The 20,656-nt window shown below is 34.0% G+C and overlaps 1 non-coding gene and 1 pseudogene across 1 annotated transcript; one reads left to right on the top strand and one right to left on the bottom strand.

Annotated features, from left to right (window-relative positions):
• Positions 1-3,666: 3,666 nt before the first annotated feature.
• Positions 3,667-3,848, bottom strand: LOC112416155 (uncharacterized; annotated as a pseudogene).
• Positions 3,849-9,409: 5,561 nt separating this feature from the next.
• LOC120576254 (small nucleolar RNA R71) lies at positions 9,410-9,516 on the top strand. Its single transcript, XR_005642331.1, has one exon. It is a non-coding gene; the product is annotated as a small nucleolar RNA R71 (small nucleolar RNA).
• The last annotated feature ends 11,140 nt before the right edge of the window (positions 9,517-20,656 follow it).

Below are 20,656 nucleotides of genomic sequence, written 5' to 3'. Positions count from 1 at the left end.
GCTCAAGAATGATACTTAGAGGGCATTTTCGACATTTTTCCTTCATCTTCTTTGTTCTAGTTACAATCAGTTACTAGGCTTATACAATTGATGTATATAAACTCTTGTACCCCTTCCTTCATCAATAAGATTTTTCCCTCATTCATTAATTTGATAATATGGTATCAGTTTACTCTCTCTCTCTCTCCCTCTCTCTCTCTCTCTCTCATGAGAGGAGTTACTTACGATTCAGTTAGCTTCTGCCATTGATGCTTGTTCTTCAAGCTTCTTCATATTTCTCGTTTTCCTTGATTTTGTGAAGAATCTTACTGTTTCTCTTCTTTTTATATCTTTTCACGCATCGTTGTTTGCGTTTTTCTTCGCACTATGTTCTTCATTTATGATACTTTTCTAGCATCTTGTGTATCATCCCTCCTCGTCAAGCTCCACCAGTTGTTCATCAACCAGACACTGATTTTCCTTATTACGTGCATCCTAGTGAAGGACCTAACTTTGTGCTAGTTACGCCTCTTCTTGATGGTTCCAACTACCTCGCATGAAATCGTTCTATGAAGCGTGAGTTGGGAGCGAAGAACAAACTTGATTTTGTTGATGGATCAATTCCAATCCCTCCTGCTGATGATTTGAATCGTAGCCCATGGGAATGTTGGAACTATTTGATCCATTCTTGGATTTTGAATTCTGTTTCTCCTCAGACTGTAGTGTTTCATGAATACACCATTGTTGTCTGGATTGAGCTTCAAGAACGTTTCTCTAATGTTGATAGAGTAAGAATTGCTTCTCTAATGTTGATAGGGTAAGAATTGCTTCAACAACTTGAAACAAGGAACAAAATATGTGCTTGATTACTTTACTGAGATGTAATCTCTTTGTTAAGAACTCAATTCTCATCGCCCAATACCTATGTGCACTTATCCTCATCCTTGTCGTTGTGAATCCATGAGATCGGTTCATAATTTTCGTTTAGAGGTTCAGGTCATTCAGTTTCTCACTGACTTGAATGAGAATTTTGGAGTTATGAAAACTTAGGTTTTACTCATGGATCCTCTTCCTTCAATTAACAAGGTATATTCGCTTGTTCAAGAAGAACGCAACAATCACTGTGTCATTGGTTCTTCTTCCATTGAGGATTCTAACATTTTGGTGAATGCTTCTCTAATGTTTAAGACTACAGACTCTGAGTTCTTCAGAACATGTGATTTAGGTTCTGATCTTTTCAGAATCTGAATCGTTAGAGTATTAGATTTAGAGTTAGTCATTACCTTAGCCTTAAAGTTCTTTGATTTTGAAATATTCAGAGTCTTAGAGCTAGAAGCTTCAGGTTCTAAATGGATCATTATATTAGACTCAGTACCTTCAGGCACAAAATAAGTTTTCAATCATTCCTTAATGCATTCACAACATGCTTTAAGACTGATTACATTAGGTTTCCCTTCTGAGAATCTAATCTCTTTACCATTGTTCTTATAAATGCTATAAATCATAGAAGCTAGTTTGCTTCTATCAATGCCAGATATAATGAAATCTTCAAGAGCAATTTCATGTTTACTTAAAGGTTTTCCTTCACACTTTTCTTGAAACTTCTGACAAAGAAACTTGTGTTCGTCTTCATAAGTTCTACAAATGAAGTCAAAACCTATAAGTCCTTCCTTAGATGCTTTCAGATCCAATAGAGTTTTTTCTTGTTGTTTCATTAAATCAACATTTTTTCTTTTAAATCACTTAACTCATTGGTTCTGTGTTCAAAGTGTGTAAAAAGCTCTTTAAGTGAATCAATAAGTTCATCTCTGGGAATTTTAGAATATACCTCATTTTCATCCTCAGAGTCTGTATCAGGTTCAACTTCTGAAGTCACTGTAGCTACTGACCCAACTCCTACATTTGCTTCATTTCCAGCTTCATCCTTATCAGACTCTAATTCACTATCCAAATCTTCCCAGGTGGCCATCAAACTCTGCTTGATTTGTTTTCTTAACTTGTTGGATTTAAAAGTTGGTTTCTTTGACTTCTCCTTTGATTTTTCCTTCTGAAGATAGGACAATCAGCAATGAAGTGTTTAGACTTCTTACAGTTGAATCAACCTTTCTGATCTTCTTTCCTTAAACCTTTGTAATCACTACCACTACTTATGCTTAAGAACTCCTTGTTCTTCTTAACCAAATACTGAAGTTTGTTGGAAAGCATAACCATCTTCTTAACAACAGCATGGTCTTCATCAGAATCTTCGTCAGGGGACTCTTCTTCAGACTCGTTTGCTTTGAGAGTTTGTGACTGCTTCCCTTTCGACTTTAGTGCCACAGACTTTATCTTCTTAGTTGAATCGTGCTCGTTAAGACTAATCTCATGAACCTTGAGAGAACTTATAAGATCTTCAACAATTAGAGTGTTTAAATCTTTAGATTCTTCAATAGCAATAACTTTAGGTCTTAACCTAGCAGGTAAGCTTCTTAGAATCTTGCTCACATGATCAGAAACTGCATAACTTTTCTTCAGTAATTGAAGTCCAGAGACTAGACTACCTCGTCTTTTGCTTTTGAAATCTTAGACTGGGGCTCTGATTAGGGGTGTCTGTCTGTTATTTACATTCTGATTAGGGGCTCTGATTAGCTTTGAAACTACTTCATCTTCATTCCTATTGGTCAATAAGATGTAGTGTCATATCCAATAGGAACGAAGATGAAGTGTCATAGCCAATAGGAATAAAGATGACGTGTAATAGCCAATAGAAATGAAGATGAAGTGATGTATCCAATAAGATTGTGTCACGTAGGTATAGAAAATATAGGTAAAAAATATCAATTAGGAACGTGAGTAATATTTAGAAACGAGGAATTCTATTTCCTAATTCATTTGATCAATGTTTTGATTAAAATGTTATACTACATTAATTATTAATTCTTTTTATCTTGAAAAACATTTTATCCCTTTTTTTCATACAAAGATGGCCAATTATTCAACTAACAAAGAATTACTATGGTAAGCTTTAATTCATACGCAACATAAAAGAGCCATGCTATTTAATTACATTCAAATTTATATCATGATATAAATATCAATATTAGGTCATGTCACTGAGGCCTAAACTAGGGTTGCATTCAAGAGGAGACAAAGTTTACACACTACAGTAAAACTAAATAGCAAATAGAAAATAACTAAATAAACGACTTTAAATAAAATAATTATCGAACAAATAATATTGAGGCTCATCATAGAACCTTATTCTAAAAATATTTAGTTACCCATGATAACTAAAACTAATTACAAAATAATTAAAACTTACCCTAAAAAAACTTGGTGCGAGGAGAGAGAAACTCCTCTTGAAAGCTCCTGGGGGCCGCCTTCATCTTGAACTGCTCCAGTTCCGAATGAGAAATAAAGAATGAGGAAGGCGTATTTATTGGAAAAGTTTCCACCTGATTTTGGGCTAAAAATGCGGCCTTTCTTCCACAAAAAGTCGTAAAACAGTGTCTTGGGCCACAAGGAAATATGTACCAAATGCATTAAATTCGGAGTGCAAGAGCACTTTGGTCACATAAAAATATAAAGATATGTTGTGTTTGACCTACTTATATTGTCAATCATCTTCATCATGTACAAGTGTGTCATGATGGAAACAACGACAGCTGTAACACCCCGTTACTCAAAAGTAATTTTTTTTTTTTTTAGGTGGGGTGCGCCAAACTAATGCTATAGTGCAACGCATTAGCGACACAAGAGAAGCAGAGTAGCAAGCTACTGCAATGGCTCCTCCCTCTCAAAAAAGTAATTTAATATCGTGTGGACCATTGGTCCACATATCAGATATTAAACTCAAAAGTAATTAAATATAACATAATCATCAGAGTTAAGCACCAAACGGACATGCTACACTACATTTTAAAATTTCTTAAATAGCATATGAAACTATTTAATTAAACAACTTTCAAAACATCATTAACTTGCAGCGGATTATTATCAAACATCAACAATTGGTTAAAACTCGAAAACAATATCTTGGCATAAAGCCTCAACAACAAAATCAACCATCATAGGGCCATAACAACAAGTTCCAAAATGAGATACATAAGGAATGAAAGACGACAAATAAAACCCATCCCGAATGTATCAGAGCCCTAGACACAACACTTGAGCCACCACCAACTACTCAGGATCACCTGCAAGTTACCCATAGGAAGGGCAACATTTTCAAGCAGAAGGGGTGAGATTCACAACAATAAAATATAGATATTAAAATCTTCGATTGAATCTAACACCCTGTATTTTATCATCTTATAAATATAAATATATATATCTCACAAGCAACAACAACAATCTCATCAAATCAATCCATCATAATATGTATATAAATATATATCCATCAACAACATCATCATCATTAACATGTCAACTACGACTAACAACCAAGACTCATGCATGACATGACGACACCACTAAGACTCCTCAGATATGCAATTATGCATGTGGTACCAAACAGGACCGAAGCCCTCACTGATGGGATAAAACCGCAAGTGCACGGTCTTACCGAAGTAGTAAAATATGAGTATCGTTACGACAGGGAGTTATGAATTCAATTATCTTTTAACAATGATTAGAATTAAAGTATAGAAAGTAGAAAGTTGTATTTTTTATATATTTAAAAGAAAATAATAATAAAAGATAAAAGCCTTGGGATTATTGGTTCATCCTAACGACAAGTCCTTCTCAAACCAAACTATTAAACTTATAATGTTATGTTAGACCTAATTTCTCAAGATAGTTTCTCTTTTGTTCCTCTAGCAACCAAGCCTATTTCGCTGACTTGATTACTATTGGATTTTGGTTCCTCTAACAACCAAGCCTATTTCGCTGACTTGATTGTTATTAGTTCCCTTGAAGATCGAAACTATATGTCTCAAAGATTGCAAAGCCTATTTCGCTGACTTTGCAATCCTTGTCTGAATTCACTTGTTCGAATATCAAAACTCCACTTTTGTTTTATGAATTGATATTTGGAATAATGGACGAACAATTATCAAACCCTCCAATTTCGTTTCCACAGTTTGATAATGGTTAATCCATGTTAAGACGGTGAATTCAGATAAGAAACTAGGGTTACATAAGATTAAGGCTTAGGGCTTGGTTTGATTAGGATTATGTCATTAGACTTATCCAACAATCCCAAGACAAGAGAAGTCTACTCACTGACGTTCATCGTAGACAAGGGGAAGAAGAGAGAAAGCATAAAAGTAAATAACAATAAAGTAAAATGAACTTTTATTAGAAAGACAATTGTCACATATTGTATTCCAAGAAAAGATGAATATTTGTGATGGCTAGCTACTCTATTTATAGTACACAATTGACTTAAAATCTAAGCAAGTATATTCGAAGAATATTCCACGGTAGATTGTGCGCCAAAATAGAATAGCTTAGAGTCCAAGCAAAAGCAGCAAAAAGTATTCTGGAGGGTGGCACGGCCGTGCCAAGGCTAGCATGGGCCGTGCCAGGCTTCTGACTTGTGGGAGACATATTTTGTCTCTCAATCTTCATATTTTCGTGTCCAATCTGCTCCAAATCCCTTTCTTTTGCTCCAAGACTCAATCCATCCAATATTCTTCCCTGAAATATAATAAATTGCAATTTAAAGTAAACTATCCTAAAAAGGAAATAATACTAATATAAAATTATATAAAATCTAAATAAAACTAAACTAAAAAGCATATTAAAATAGTATATAAATGACTCATCAAACTCCCCCACACTTGAATCTTTGCTTGTCCTCAAGCAAAAGGCATAAACATGGTAGCACAAAATAATATTATCATATGACAATTTAATTAAACACGTGTCTCCTCAAGGGCTTCAATTTCAAGCGTACACTAATCACAAACTCAAGCATTTCTTGTAAAACTTATTCAACCCAACAATCGAGTTTCAAGTGAGTGTGTGTGTGTAGTCCAACCCTTTTCTTGCTCCTGTATAAAATAGATATTATGAGGAAACATGTTCTAATCCTAGTACTAAACCAACCAAGAAAAACTCTTTCTTCATTTCATATAAGAGAGATGGGAGTATTTCCAATCTTTTTGATCTTTGCCATTTGCACATTTTTGGAATTTCAACATACTTTATTTAAGAAACAACACCTTCACGTAGGAAGTCGGAGGGCCTACCCCCTTCCCCAATCTAGATTCAGTGGTGCCTCTTAAAACATCATCTTCACGTAGGAAGTCGGAGGGCCTACCCCCTTCCCCAATCTAGATTCAATGATGCTTTTTAAAGTTTTTCAAGATAACATTACCTTCACGTAGGAAGTCGGAGGGCCTACCTCCTTCCCCAATCTAGATTCAATAATGCAACCTTGAATTATTTTGGCTTTTTATAAACTCCTTTATACTAACTTATACTACTTTTACTTTGAGAGTTTTTAAAGGTCAACGTACCACTAAAATTAAAACGTATTTTCTTAAAATACCTATTCATACACTTACTCAAGGGAAGCAACTTGTGTTTTTCTCATTGGAGAATTGTATTCACTTTGAAGCAAGATGTGGGTATATCAAGAAAACTTAAAATACAAGAGTTCACTTTCATGTACAAGAAATAACCAATTAAGAGGAGACAATAAAAAATTTATGTCATGATATTTTTCAATAAAACAAGCTACTTAACCATGCCTTTCACAATAAAACAGAATAAAAGAATAAAGTTCAAGGGAGTTTGGAAACACTACGACTAAAGACACTTTATTAGGCTCCCCCCACACTTAGGAGAAGCATTGTCCTCAATGATTTAAAAGAAGAAGAAGAAAAAAAAAGAAGAGGGTGAAGAAAGAAGAGAAGTAGAGAAGAGTAAAGGAAGAGGAGAGCTCACAATTTTATTGAAGTCCATAAGGTAGACCTTGGAGGTGAAGATGTTGCATCATGTATCGGAACATTGGATTGTTTTATTCATTTATTTGATTGCCCCTTAGGACATCATTTCTTAGCCCGATCATTTCAACACCTTGTCTTTGTTGCTCGGTGCATGTTCTTTGAACTTTGGTTTGCATCAATGCCCACCGTTCATCATTATAGTTTCCACCGGCTTCTTGTTCATGGTGTTGTACACCTACCTCCTCTTCATCACCACCATCATCATCACCATCATCTTATACCTGTGGGTTAGTACCAACATAAAGCAAATTTTCCACCACCTCCGGATTAGTAATGTCCGAATTAGGTAGAATAATCAAACAATTAGCTCTAATGATTCTCCATTCATATTGGTAATTGTGAGTAGGGTCATGGGTTTTAAGGAATGAAAAAGTAGTATAAAAGTTTAGATAATAGTTCTCATCTATCCTCTTGATCCCTTGATTCACACTCACCCCAAACTTCTTAGCAATAAAAGTGATGATTCCATCTACCATTATATTACCCTTATCATCCGGTTTTCTTTCTATCAATTGAAACAAGATAATCAAGCAAGTAATAGCAAATGTTAACATGGTGGTTATAAAGCATGTCTCATAAATAGCTCATCATTCCTCATCAGTCCCTACCTCTTTCCTAGTCTATCCATGACATTATTATCAGTGTATCGACAAGCATAAATAGATTGAGAGATAAGAGCTTTAGACCTACTCCTTTGCTTGTCATCTTTAAAATGGATGCCATGGTTCTTGGATGTTGCTTTCTCTTTCTTTGCACCACTTCTAGAGCTTTCAATCTCCTTGCCTTTTTGATGCCATTGACCTAGTTAACTTTGTTTGGGTTTTAGGGAAGGTTAGGGTTTGGTAAGGTTTTGGGTTGGAAAGGTTGGTTTAGTGATGGGTTGGGGTTTAAGTGAGGTTGATGAGTTGAATGATGGAGATTGGTGAAGAATATTTTTTATTTTTTTTTTTGGTTTTTGGGTTAGGGTTAAATGGTGTAGAATTTGGTGTTTGAATGGATGAATGTTGGTTTTGATTGGTGGTAAATGTTTGGAATGATGAATGGAGATAGATATGGAGGTTTAAATATTGATGTTATGGAGGTTTAGAGAGGGAAGTTGAAGGATGAGGGAAGTTTGTGTTTGAGAATGAAGGAAGAAGAAGAAAAGTGAAAAAAAATGGTAAAAGAGGGTCTGGGACCATGGCACGGCCGTAACAACACAGGCACGGGCCGTGCCAACTCTCTGGAAGTTGGTGGATGTTGGCTAGGTCACAGGCACGGCCGTGCCAACATTGGCACTGGCCGTGCCAAGCTTCTGGACGTGCAAGGCTCAATTTTCTTCATTTTTTTGCATCATATTTGGACAAATACCTACAAAATAAATTAAAACAACACAAAACAAACAAAATGAAAGCAATTAAACTCGTGGGTTGCCTCCCACGAAGCGCTCTTTTAGAGTCATTAGCTTGACGATTAGAAGGATTCTCTACCCAATACCCAATCTTTCCCAAAGGGATAGTGGCATCAACCTGAGATTCTCTCCCAAATCACACATAGCTTTTTCAATGGTTTCACTCTCAATCACACAAGGGGTGGAAAAACTCTCAATCACTATGAGGTTAGGCTTAGCAAGTCTTTGTGGGACATGGATTTTGAGTTTATAAGGTGGTGAAACGATTGGCTTATCACTCTCTCCTTTGACTTTCTCACCTTGTTGCTTTTCACTCTCTATCTCACTCTCAATTGTCTTAGTTTTCATAATGGGGTCCTCTAACTGATTACCGTCCCTAAGTTGAATAGCATTTATAAGGCCTTTGGGGTTGGCTTCAGTTTGACTGTGAAAGACATCGGGGGTTTGAGAGGAAGTAGCTACTTTTTGGGCTACTTGAGAGATTTGAGTTTCTAGCATTCTAGTGTGAGTAGCAATGGAGTCCACTTTAGATGTAAGCTTGACAAAAGAGTCATTCAAAGATCTAGTTTCATTTTTAAGTTCTTGAAATTGCTTGGATTGCTCCATAGCATGTTTTTCTAGTAAAATTTCCAAGCTGGATTTCTGAGGGACTCTTTCGTTGTTTGCACAAATGGGTGGTGTTGTTTGTTGTCCAAAGGTATAAAATTTTTGCTCGGGACTTTTAGCAACACTACCTAGTTGGCATTCAACATCAGTATGGTCAAATATTCCACAAAATTCACAAGGTGGTGAGACAAGAGCAGGTGTGACGACACTAACAGTTAATTTATCAAATTTTTGAAGAAGTGTGTCCACCTTAGCAGATAGATGATCAAGGGTAGAAACCTGGCACATACCTTCCTCTTTTTTAGAGGGTGGAGGAGTCCCTTCAGTGATAACTCTCTCACTTGTCCACTGATAGTGGTTGTATGCCATGTTCTCGATCAAATCATAGGCTCCTGTGTAAGTTTTATTCATCAAAGCTCCACCTGCAGCTGCATCAACATTCATTTTTGTGGAAAACAAAAGACCATTATAAAAAGTGTGGATAATAAGCCAATTCTCAAAACCATGATGGGGGCAAAGCCTAAGCATTTTTTTGAAACGCTCCCACGCATCGTAAAGAGATTCACCATCTTTTTGAGTGAATTGTGTGATTTGACTTCTCAATTGAGCAGTTTTACTATGGGGAAAGAATTGGGAAAGAAATGCCTTCCTCATTTGGTTCCATGAAGTGATAGAACCAATTTGCAGTGAATGAAACCAAGCACTAGCTCTATCCCTCAAAGAGAAAGGAAAGAGGTGCAGCCTTACGGCCTCTTGGTTTACCTTCAAAGTTCCACTGAGTCTTAGAAAAGTTGAAATATGAAAATTCGGATCCTCAGTGGATGATCCGAAAAATTGATTTTGCTGCACCAGGTAAATAAGTGCAGGCTTTATTTCAAATTTAATATCCTCAACCGTTGGGTACACAATAGCATCGTATGGCTCATCTGAAGATGTGATTGCATACTCTTTGAGAGCACGTTTCTCATCCATATCGTTATTATCTTCTTCCAGCCTTGCCTGAAATCAAAACAGTTAAAGATAGAAAATAAAAAATAATAAAAAAATAAAAAATAAAAAAAAATAAAATAAGGAGAAAGGGAGGGAGAGATATTATATATATATATATATATATAAATAAAAAAAATAAAGAGATAAGAAAAGGAAAGAAAATATATATATATATATATATATATATATATAAAATAAAAAGATAAGAAAAAGAAATAAAATATTATTTTTAATTTTTATATATAAATATATTTTATTTACTTATATAAATTTTTTTTTTTTTTTTTTTAAGACTAAACACTATTGAAAAGTTAATCAAATTACAATAACTCCCCGGCAGCGGCGCCAAAAACTTGATGGGATAAAACCGCAAGTGCACGGTCTTACCGAAGTAGTAAAATATGAGTATCGTTCCGACAGGGAGTTATGAATTCAATTATCTTTTAACAATGATTAGAATTAAAGTATAGAAAGTAGAAAGTTGTATTTTTTTATATATTTAAAAGAAAATAATAATAAAAGATAAAAGCCTTGGGATTATTGGTTCATCCTAACGACAAGTCCTTCTCAAACCAAACTATTAAACTTATAATGTTATGTTAGACCTAATTTCTCAAGACAGTTTCTCTTTTGTTCCTCTAGCAACCAAGCCTATTTCGCTGACTTGATTACTATTGGATTTTGGTTCCTCTAACAACCAAGCCTATTTCGCTGACTTGATTGTTATTAGTTCCCTTGAAGATCGAAACTATATGTCTCAAAGATTGCAAAGCCTATTTCGCTGACTTTGCAATCCTTGTCTGAATTCACTTGTTCGAATATCAAAACTCCACTTTCGTTTTATGAATTGATATTTGGAATAATGGACGAAAAATTATCAAACCCTCCACTTTCGTTTCCACAGTTTGATAATGGTTAATCCATGTTAAGACGGTGAATTCAGATAAGAAACTAGGGTTACATAAGATTAAGGCTTAGGGGTTGGTTTGATTAGGATTATGTCATTAGACTTATCCAACAATCCCAAGACAAGAGAAGTCTACTCATTGACGTTCATCGTAGACAAGGGGAAGAAGAGAGAAAGCATAAAAGTAAATAACAATAAAGTAAAATGAACTTTTATTAGAAAGACAATTGTCACATATTGTATTCCAAGAAAAGATGAATATTTGTGATGGCTAGCTACTCTATTTATAGTACACAATTGACTTAAAATCTAAGCAAGTATATTCCAAGAATATTCCACGGTAGATTGTGCGCCAAAATAGAATAGCTTAGAGTCCAAGCAAAAGCAGCAAAAAGTATTCTGGAGGGTGGCACGGCCGTGCCAAGGCTAGCACGGGCCGTGCCAGGCTTCTGACTTGTGGGAGACATATTTTGTCTCTCAATCTTCATATTTTCGTGTCCAATCTGCTCCAAATCCCTTTCTTTTGCTCCAAGACTCAATTCATCCAATATTCTTCCCTGAAATATAATAAATTGCAATTTAAAGTAAACTATCCTAAAAAGGAAATAATACTAATATAAAATTATATAAAATCTAAATAAAACTAAACTAAAAAGCATATTAAAATAGTATATAAATGACTCATCACTCACCACTTTTGAATGGTTAAAGCATTCATCAGGACCGAAGCCCTCACCGCTGTGAACAACTAGTGCTCCAGGACATGAGTCCTCTCCGCTGTTTATGGATATGCAATGGACCCACTCGTGTATATCTACATACAACTAGACCATGCATACATTCTTCATATGACTCCAACTTATACATCATGTATGATTCAATAATTATAGCATACATTTCAGCCATCAGCAACAACATCAAACAATGGTCCAACAATCCAGAATAATGCATAATTAAATATACTATGCTCAAAACAACAACATCAATCATCACCATTCATACAATAACAATCAGCACTCAAAACTGGGTAGCTCGCCTCGCGAGCACTTCTGCTCGCTATGGCGAGTTCACAAAACAGGTTACTCGCCACGGCGAGTTCAAGGCGAGTGAAAAGTAGGTGCTCTTGGGAGTTTTGACATTTTTCTCGCTCAAACCTCAATTCTAAGCTCCCTATTCATCTTTTTAACCTAAAACTTGCTCCTGTCATCATTAAAATCATTTAGGTACATTAAACTATCCCCAAAACATCTTATAACAACAATTTGAAAATCCAGTTTTGATCTGGGTTACTCGCCATGGCTAGTTGGTCTGCTCGCGAGGCGAGCTATGAAGTTGCTCACTCGCCATGGCGAGCACGGCTACTCGCGAGGCGAGCGATGAACTTCTGTACGGGCAGAAAACAGGTTTTTCCCCAAAATCTCATTTTTCTTCAAATCACTCCCCAAATTAGTTTACAGATAAGCAATGAAGTGTTCTATGCAACCAGAACCTAATTCTAACATCAAAACAACAATATCTACCCCAAAAACCATTAATTCATCTTATACCCAATTCCTCAATTCTCACCAAAACCTGTTAAACTCAAAATCAGAAATTAATAACTACACTATTGAAGTAAACCTCACCCTTACCTTAATTCAGAATGAAAAATGCACAGCAAATGGATTCTCTTGGTTCTTCTCCCTTGTTCCTGGTTTTCTCTCCCAAAGCTTGGTTTCACGTAAAACAGTTCTGACTCTCTTTTCCTAACTTCCCATTACTTAACTCCCTTTAATTATCATTTAACTCCCTTTAATTCTATTAAATATTAAATAACTCCCCAAACTCCAAAATAATTATTATTTCTCACTTATTCTAATTATTATTAAAATAAACTATATAATAAAATAAACACACCACATAAATCACCGAAAATCATATATTAGACTCCACATAAATCAAAAATAAATAACACAACGATTAGGGCGTTACAACAGCGACCACGACAAGTACGAGGACGATAGAGACATCGACGAGGAAGATGATGGTGGTGACAATGACGATGATCAAAGATTAATCCCAAATCTTTCTCAAAAAAAGGGATTAATACCTAATGCAATCTACAATCTCGAATGCATGCATACTGATTATCGTGAACTACTAGATCCTAAGAACATTTTTAGCCCTGATAATCATGATTATTATCATCATGTTAAAGATGAAGATATGGAAGATGATGTTTATGATGATAATAAACATGATCGTTATGGCTCAAAAAGTTGTTAGGATCCACTAGTTCACGATATCAGCCTACATGCATTCAAGATCGTAAAAACAGAACCTCTTGCAGTGTACAAAATAAACTTTGTAGCTGAATACAAACGTTTCTTTCCCCCCACATGGCTGAAAGTAGATAAACGAGAATTAATTCCAATTCCCACATGATGAAAAAAAGTAAAATGTCTCGAGAAGAAATTGGATGATCCACTAATTCAACTGACGGAGAATTATAAATGGATCAATTTTTTTGATTTTTACTAGAGATTGGAAAGCATTAAATTCGGAGTGCAAGAGAAATTTGGTCACATAAAAATATAAAGATATGTTGTGTTTGACCTACTTATATTGCCAATTATCTTCATCATGTACAAGTGTGTCATGATGGAAACAACGACAGCGAGCACGAGAAGTACGAGGACGATGGAGACATCGACGAGGAAGATGATGGTGGTGACAATGACGATGATCAAAGATTAATCCCAAATATTTCTCAATAAAAAGGATTAATACGTAACGCAATCTACAACCTCGAATGCATGCATGCTGATTATCGTGAACTAGTGGATCCTAAGAACATTTTTAGCCATGATAATCGTGATTATTATTATCATGTTAAAGATGAAGATATGGATGATGATGTTTATGATGAAGCTTCATCGTAAATATCATCATCCATAGCTTCACCTTTAACATGATGATAATAAACATGATCGTTATGGCTCAAAAAGTTGTTAGGATCCACTAGTTGACGATATCATCATACATGCATTCAAGATCTTAGATTGAGTTCGGTATTAATCACTTTTTTTAAGACGATTTGGGATTAATCCATGATCCTTGCCGTCGTCAACACCATCATCTTTCTCGTCGATGTCTCCATCGTCCTCATACTTGTCGTTGTCACTGTGGTTTTTCGGTCATATTGTTTTGATGGAATGGTGAAGTGATATGTAGAGAAAATAGATTATTAAACACACAAAGGGGACAAATAATAGAAGATTAAGTTTGGAGAACTAGGCCTATTTCTACCACAATGTAATGGTTCTTGAATATTTTTTAGTTAATGTAAAGGGTTACAATGGTGTGGCATCATTATCCTTCCACCCATCAAATGATGTTTCATTTTATTTTTACTTTCCTCATTAATTTGTGGCTTCAAAAAAGGGTATGCATTCACAACATGACCTTGAGCTAACAACATGCTCAATGCACACAATACTTAAAGACTTATATCAGCCCATTAATCAAGCTTCATAATCAAGCTCATAAAATAGTTGAATTTCGGACAATTCTTGTTTCAGCAACATCATGCGCACACAAGTTTTGAAAATTGATGTTTCCTTTTAACACACACAAGCCATTAGGAATTATTAAGAAATGATATCATATTGGTAATTGCTTTACAACCAAAACCTACCACGCATCAACACAAACATCAGACACTGACACTATATTAACACATCAACAATCAACAGTGATTATAATTTGAGAAATTTAAATAATTGAATGTAACTACATATCATTGCTACATATATTTAAAATGAGAGAATATCCATGTTTAAAAACTATATAATATTTTAAATAAATCAATAAGTATAAAAATTAAAAATGCGTAATTGATGTACAATAATATTTTATCATCTAGTGGTATTTATCAATAATACAGTGAGCTAAATAAAAAATATAACAAACATGCATAGAAGCTCAGAAATCTACCTGATGGCAAGATTTCCCATCAAACGCTTCGTATTGAGTAGTGGTGGCTGCAATGGATTGAATAGGAAAAACATACATTGTTTTTGATCCAACTGTCACAAAATAAAGATGAGAAGATTGAAAAACAAACACGTAAAGAGATTTATAACCAAAATCTTATAATATAATCTACTCACTAAATATATTTTTCAACTATTTGATCTATGTTCCGGACGCGATTAATGATATTGGCATTTGTTAAAAACAATATCAATTTTTTATGTAGATCTGAAAAAAATTAATTTATAAGCATGCAATTTTAGTACAACCATTGATAAAAGGAATTTATATTTAAGACTCTTTCAATAAAAATAAAATCAACATTCAAATTATAATAATGATTTTTTTTAAAAAAAAAAATTATTGATTTCTTATGGTACTTGCTTGAAAGTAAATATAATATCAAGTCAAAATAAATAATAGTTCATTTGATATCAATACAAAAAAAAAAAAACTAATTCAAAATAAGCTATAATGACTAATAGGCATACCTTCTTCAAAAAGAAATTTTTTTTGTCTTCCTAATTTCAAATTTAATCAAATAAATCACAGACGAGCAAAAGTTATCTTCGACATTACGAAAACAAACAATAGGGTAAAATATAACAACGCTTCAAAACACATAAAATCTTGATGATAACCATTTGATAAGATCTTAAGCGATAATCTTTAAAGTGAGTTTTGTTGCCATATTCGTGGATCTGGTGAAGACAAAACAAGATAAGATTAAAATATTAAAAATAATCAAAAGAAATATATGCAATTGATAATACAAAATATGAATGATTTGAAATATGCAACTCACCATACCGTAATCATCACAATCAATTCATATATGCATACATATTCTTTTCATCAATGAAAGATAGAGAAATAGTGGAAGGATACCTTTATTATACTTTGCGAACACAATGTAATGATGTTTTAGTGAGCTAGAAAAAAAGAGAGCAATCAAGCTTCGGCGAAGCGCAGCTGCCTTCTCTAGTATTATCTACCAAAGTAAAATCATACATTTATACAGAGTTTGCTAGATGATAAGTTAGGGTTAAGTTGGGTTTTGGTTCAGGACTGCCCAAATGAGTAAGCCTATTTGAGTCCAAGCCCAATTCACCATTGGGCCAGTTACTTGTTTCACACACCCTCCCCACGAGGGGGTGTACATAGAAATACGAGATGTTGATCTAAACACAAAATCATAACTATCGAACAATAGTCTTCCACAATCAACAACGACACTAGTACCTCCGCTCTCTATATAAGTGGAGGACTCCATTAATTTAGAAAATAAGTAATTTAATATTGTCTTGATCAAACGGAGGCATGATTGTCAATCCTATACCTCCACCTAGAGATCGGGTCAATCGAAAGTTGAAAAGCATGAGAGTAGACATGTACAAATTAAAGCAGACACTTGAATCATAAACTGAATATAAAAAAACTATTAATTGAATCCAATAAATAACTAGAGGTTCATCATGGATGTAACACCCTAAACCCTGAATGCAATAAATCATTCAAATAAATCAATTATTCGAAAGAATTTAGATGCTCATCATCATATTCTCAAAACATGCATAAATTGGTTTTCATTATACTTGCAGCGGAAAAATCATCATACATAATTAGGTCTCACATACATAATAATAGTCTCAGCAGATAAATCCATAAACAAATAAACGACATAAAACAAAAGTCCCGACACTCCCATATCAGAGCCTAACTAGACTCCAAGTTAATCCTCAAGCACTCACAAGCAATAAGAAATCAATTTTGCACGCCGTCTACACCATTCATACAAATGGGTAAGCGGCCAATCAAACGATCACTGAGGGTTAGATTATATTCACGTAATAAAATATAATCAAAATAAATAGCATTCAATGATTTCAATTAATACACATGTACATGCTCATCATTCGTAAAATACTAACATAATGTGAATATTATCTTCAAATAGTCATCTTTGTTCAAAAAAATCTTCAAATAGTCATCACATCATTCCCATGTTAACGACATCAATTAAATTCACCTTATTCACACTTCGTCATGTATAAACATCGAATTACATTCCACATATGCCTATATCCTTATGTTAGAAATTCAACAAGTTTTCACTAACATTTCATAAACATATGTTCATATCAATGACAACTAACAACTTCAGGTCAGCATGTAATCAAAGTAATGTCATTCACATCTTAACATAACAAAACTCACCAACAATTATTATCATTTCGGTTAGCTATATTGGCATGTAATTCATTATCTCATTTCACCTCGTCAATTAATATATCATCACCTTTCACATCTTCAAATACACAATCATCATCCAAAGAATATAAACAAGAAAATTATCATCATTAAAGAAATCGCCAAATCAAATATATATGATTCACACTTATCACCATCACTAAAATAAATCATCATCAAATAAAATCACTTAAGTGCACAAACATCACCAATTAACAAACATCATCATGTACACGTCTCCATACATTTTCATGTAATCACATAATTCACCCAAACCACATCATCACATAATTCACCAAATCACATCATCCCAAAATTCACCAAATCACGTAATCACCAAGTCACATAATAAAGTTTGTCACGTTTCAAAAATCTCATGTGCATGCAATGTTCAAGACACGTCTACATGCATGTAGTACCATTTTTTGAATTTCATAGGTAATCTTACCGAGTAATCCACTAACGTAATAATCACCACCAATTACGTTCTTCACCAAAGACTCAACATGACTACGAATGCATGGACTTTCACATAACGACTCGACAATGCATAATTCACAACTCTATATTATATAATTTTCACCATCATGTAATACCTTCACCATAACACACCATTGCATTATCAAGCATTTACATCCATATAATTCAACAAGTCGTAATCAACAAAGAACCATCATCATAATCATCACCAACAATTAGCACCTCAAGGAAACAACATCGTTCCACAAAGCACAAGTCACATAATAGACGGACAATCATCCATATCATGAGAACCAACATAATATACACCCATCAACCATCAATTCATTCTTATTTCATCATATTATCATGAATACAAAGTCATTTGCAAGTTATCAAATCATAGTTTCTCATTTTGACAAAGTTCGTATACTTTCACATAATAATCTATTTCCAAGTAATTCACTAAAATACGGTGTTCATGCCCATACACATCAACAAAATTATTCATATATATCGCATAACATCATAGTAGTTCAAACATAGCATTATCATTTCACAAATCTTTTCATTTATAAAAATTCACAAAGTTCGTTTTGTTTTTCTTCATTTCTCAAATTGGTTCATTTTCAAGCAAATCCAAGTTATACGTTCACATACATATCCTTACATGGTTATCCTAAGTTCATTGTTATAGAAAACAAGTCATAACCTCATCACTTCATTCGAGAAAAACTAAGTTTAGAAAATTCCAAGTTCTTGCTCAAAGTTTGTCTCAATTTGATAATTCCATTTCAAATCCAGGTAATTCGTGTTACAGTAGCATTGTAAGTTAAAACATCAATCAAAACACATCAAAAGGAATACTTGGGGATATCTGGAAACAACCCAAAAGACTGGTAACATCCAAAATTATGGGTCTGTCCTGCGTCGCTCGCCACAGCGCATGGACTGCTCGCCTGACGAGTTCATCAAGAACAGGAACACAAAATTTTGGGTTCCTCTCGGGAAATCACACCAAATTTTTCCCAAAACCCCAATTTTGATCTCAATGGACCTAAAATTGTTGCAGAAACTTCACCAACAGTTGACATACTTCAAAGGAACATTAAAATGGATCAAAACATGAGTTCATAACATCAAATTATCAAGTTTCCATCATCATACTCATTTTTCACCAAAAACTCCAAAAGTTGACAACTCAAGCCAAACTTCACGACCAACATCAATAATTTATAACCCATCAATATACAAACATACTCAATCACCCAACAAGTGACAAATTCATGGTTTTTTTTCAACAACTTCATCAACAACATCATCATAGTCATCAACAACTTCATGGTTTTTTTTCAACAACATTCCAAGTGACAAATTTATTACTTCAACAATTATTCTTAATAAGCGTGTTTTTTTTTTATAAACTAGTTTTATAAAAAGAGAAGGAATTATGGAAGTTATCCAGTGAACCATTTATTTAAAAGTTGTGTGATAAGCTAGTTATATTTTTCTGAAGAAAAAAAAAAACAAAAAGTTATATTATACGTGGGTGCACTTATCTAGAAATTACTTAATTAATTGTATGTAGTGGAATTAATAGGTGGTTTTGGGTTAGCTTTTGGGGGGCAAACTGGATTTGTTTTGGGCGTTTTATTTCTAGGTAATAGTCATGGTTGATAAAAGGGATGGATTTCAAATTCTTTGTAGGTTGACCGCATGCAGTCAGCACATTTGAATTTGAGAGTTTGGATGGGAGGAAAGGGGGGAGTTTGAAAAAAATAAAGGAGCAAGTAGAAGAAATAGAGGATATTGGAAGATGAGAGCTTCAAAGAGTTCGTTTTTCTTCATAATATAAAATTTCCCTTATTTGGAGAAACTAAAATAGGATTGGAGGAGGGTTTTGTGGTTTTGAACGGTTTACATGAATTCTTCAAATTCAATCTATGTTGTTATAATATTGTTAAAATTAAAAATATATTAATTATACTCATTAATTTATCATTCTCTAAAAAATTACTCTTTCAAAAAAATGTAAAAGATTTTTTTATTTTTTCATATATTTGGAATGACATCAAAATGTTGAGGTACAAAATGAAACTATTTTGCAAATTGGGGATGATACTTCAATATTTTCCTGGACTAACAGTTGGTTGAGCAAACCTTTAATTGATATTCTTGACATTTCTCTGAATATTCGTGGATCTCTAGATACATGCTAATGTTTCTGATCTAATTGTATAATTCCCAGTTACTTATCAAGGTTTTGTATGTTTCTTTATCTTGTTCTATGTAATCTCGTAATTAAACTTTTTCACTCATTGAATGTATTGCTTATTTCTTCTTTATATGTTGTAAATTCTCATGCCATGTAAGGTTTATTGTCATTTTTGTTAAAATTAATGTATTGCATCAATTTAAATGTATGATGCCTACTGTCACGATTTTGTTCACTTTGTTTCATTCTTGCTTTGTGTCATATTAATCTCTGATATACAATCGCCGACCGATTGCATTCTCCCTAATCTGCAATCACCGTCTAAGATCTGTAATTTTCGTCTTTGATCTCTGATCTGCAATCAGTATTCGATCTCTAATCTGCAATCACCATCTGCGATCCTCCAATCTGATCGGCATCTTCGGTATGTGTTCTCTAAGCATGTGATTTCAAGGTATGTTTTGCTAACGTAACAGAGGACTATAAATTGGAAAAACATGCTGATCCTCCTGTTCATACTGAGCAGAGGAATGAATTAAATTCATTATGTTCATTTTCTGTATCATTTCTATGTTTTTGCAGACTTGTTTATTTTGCATTGCACCCTCTATCTCTGATATGAAGTGGTTCTTTGTGCTTGTTTATTTAGTAAGGGTTTTGTAATCAGCCTCAATAGCATGTCTGTTAATATAATTCACACAAATTAGTAAACATGCATGGAGATGCGATATTTATAGTTGGCCATGTCTAATTAGGCCTCCTTATTCTCCTATAATTTTAGGGTGTATGAAAAGAAACTTTTGGGAGTTTTCATACTTATAGTTAAACTAGAAAAGAAATATCACTGTTCACCATCTCATCGAACATGTTTTCATTCCTTTAATTTTTTACATTTTTTTTGGCTTAATTAA

The sequence above is a fragment of the Medicago truncatula genome, chromosome 6 (assembly GCF_003473485.1).
Source record: "Medicago truncatula cultivar Jemalong A17 chromosome 6, MtrunA17r5.0-ANR, whole genome shotgun sequence".
In the NCBI taxonomy this organism is placed as follows: Eukaryota; Viridiplantae; Streptophyta; class Magnoliopsida; order Fabales; family Fabaceae; genus Medicago; species Medicago truncatula.
Note: the sequence above shows the minus strand (reverse complement) of the source record. Positions and strands in the feature narration are given on the sequence as shown.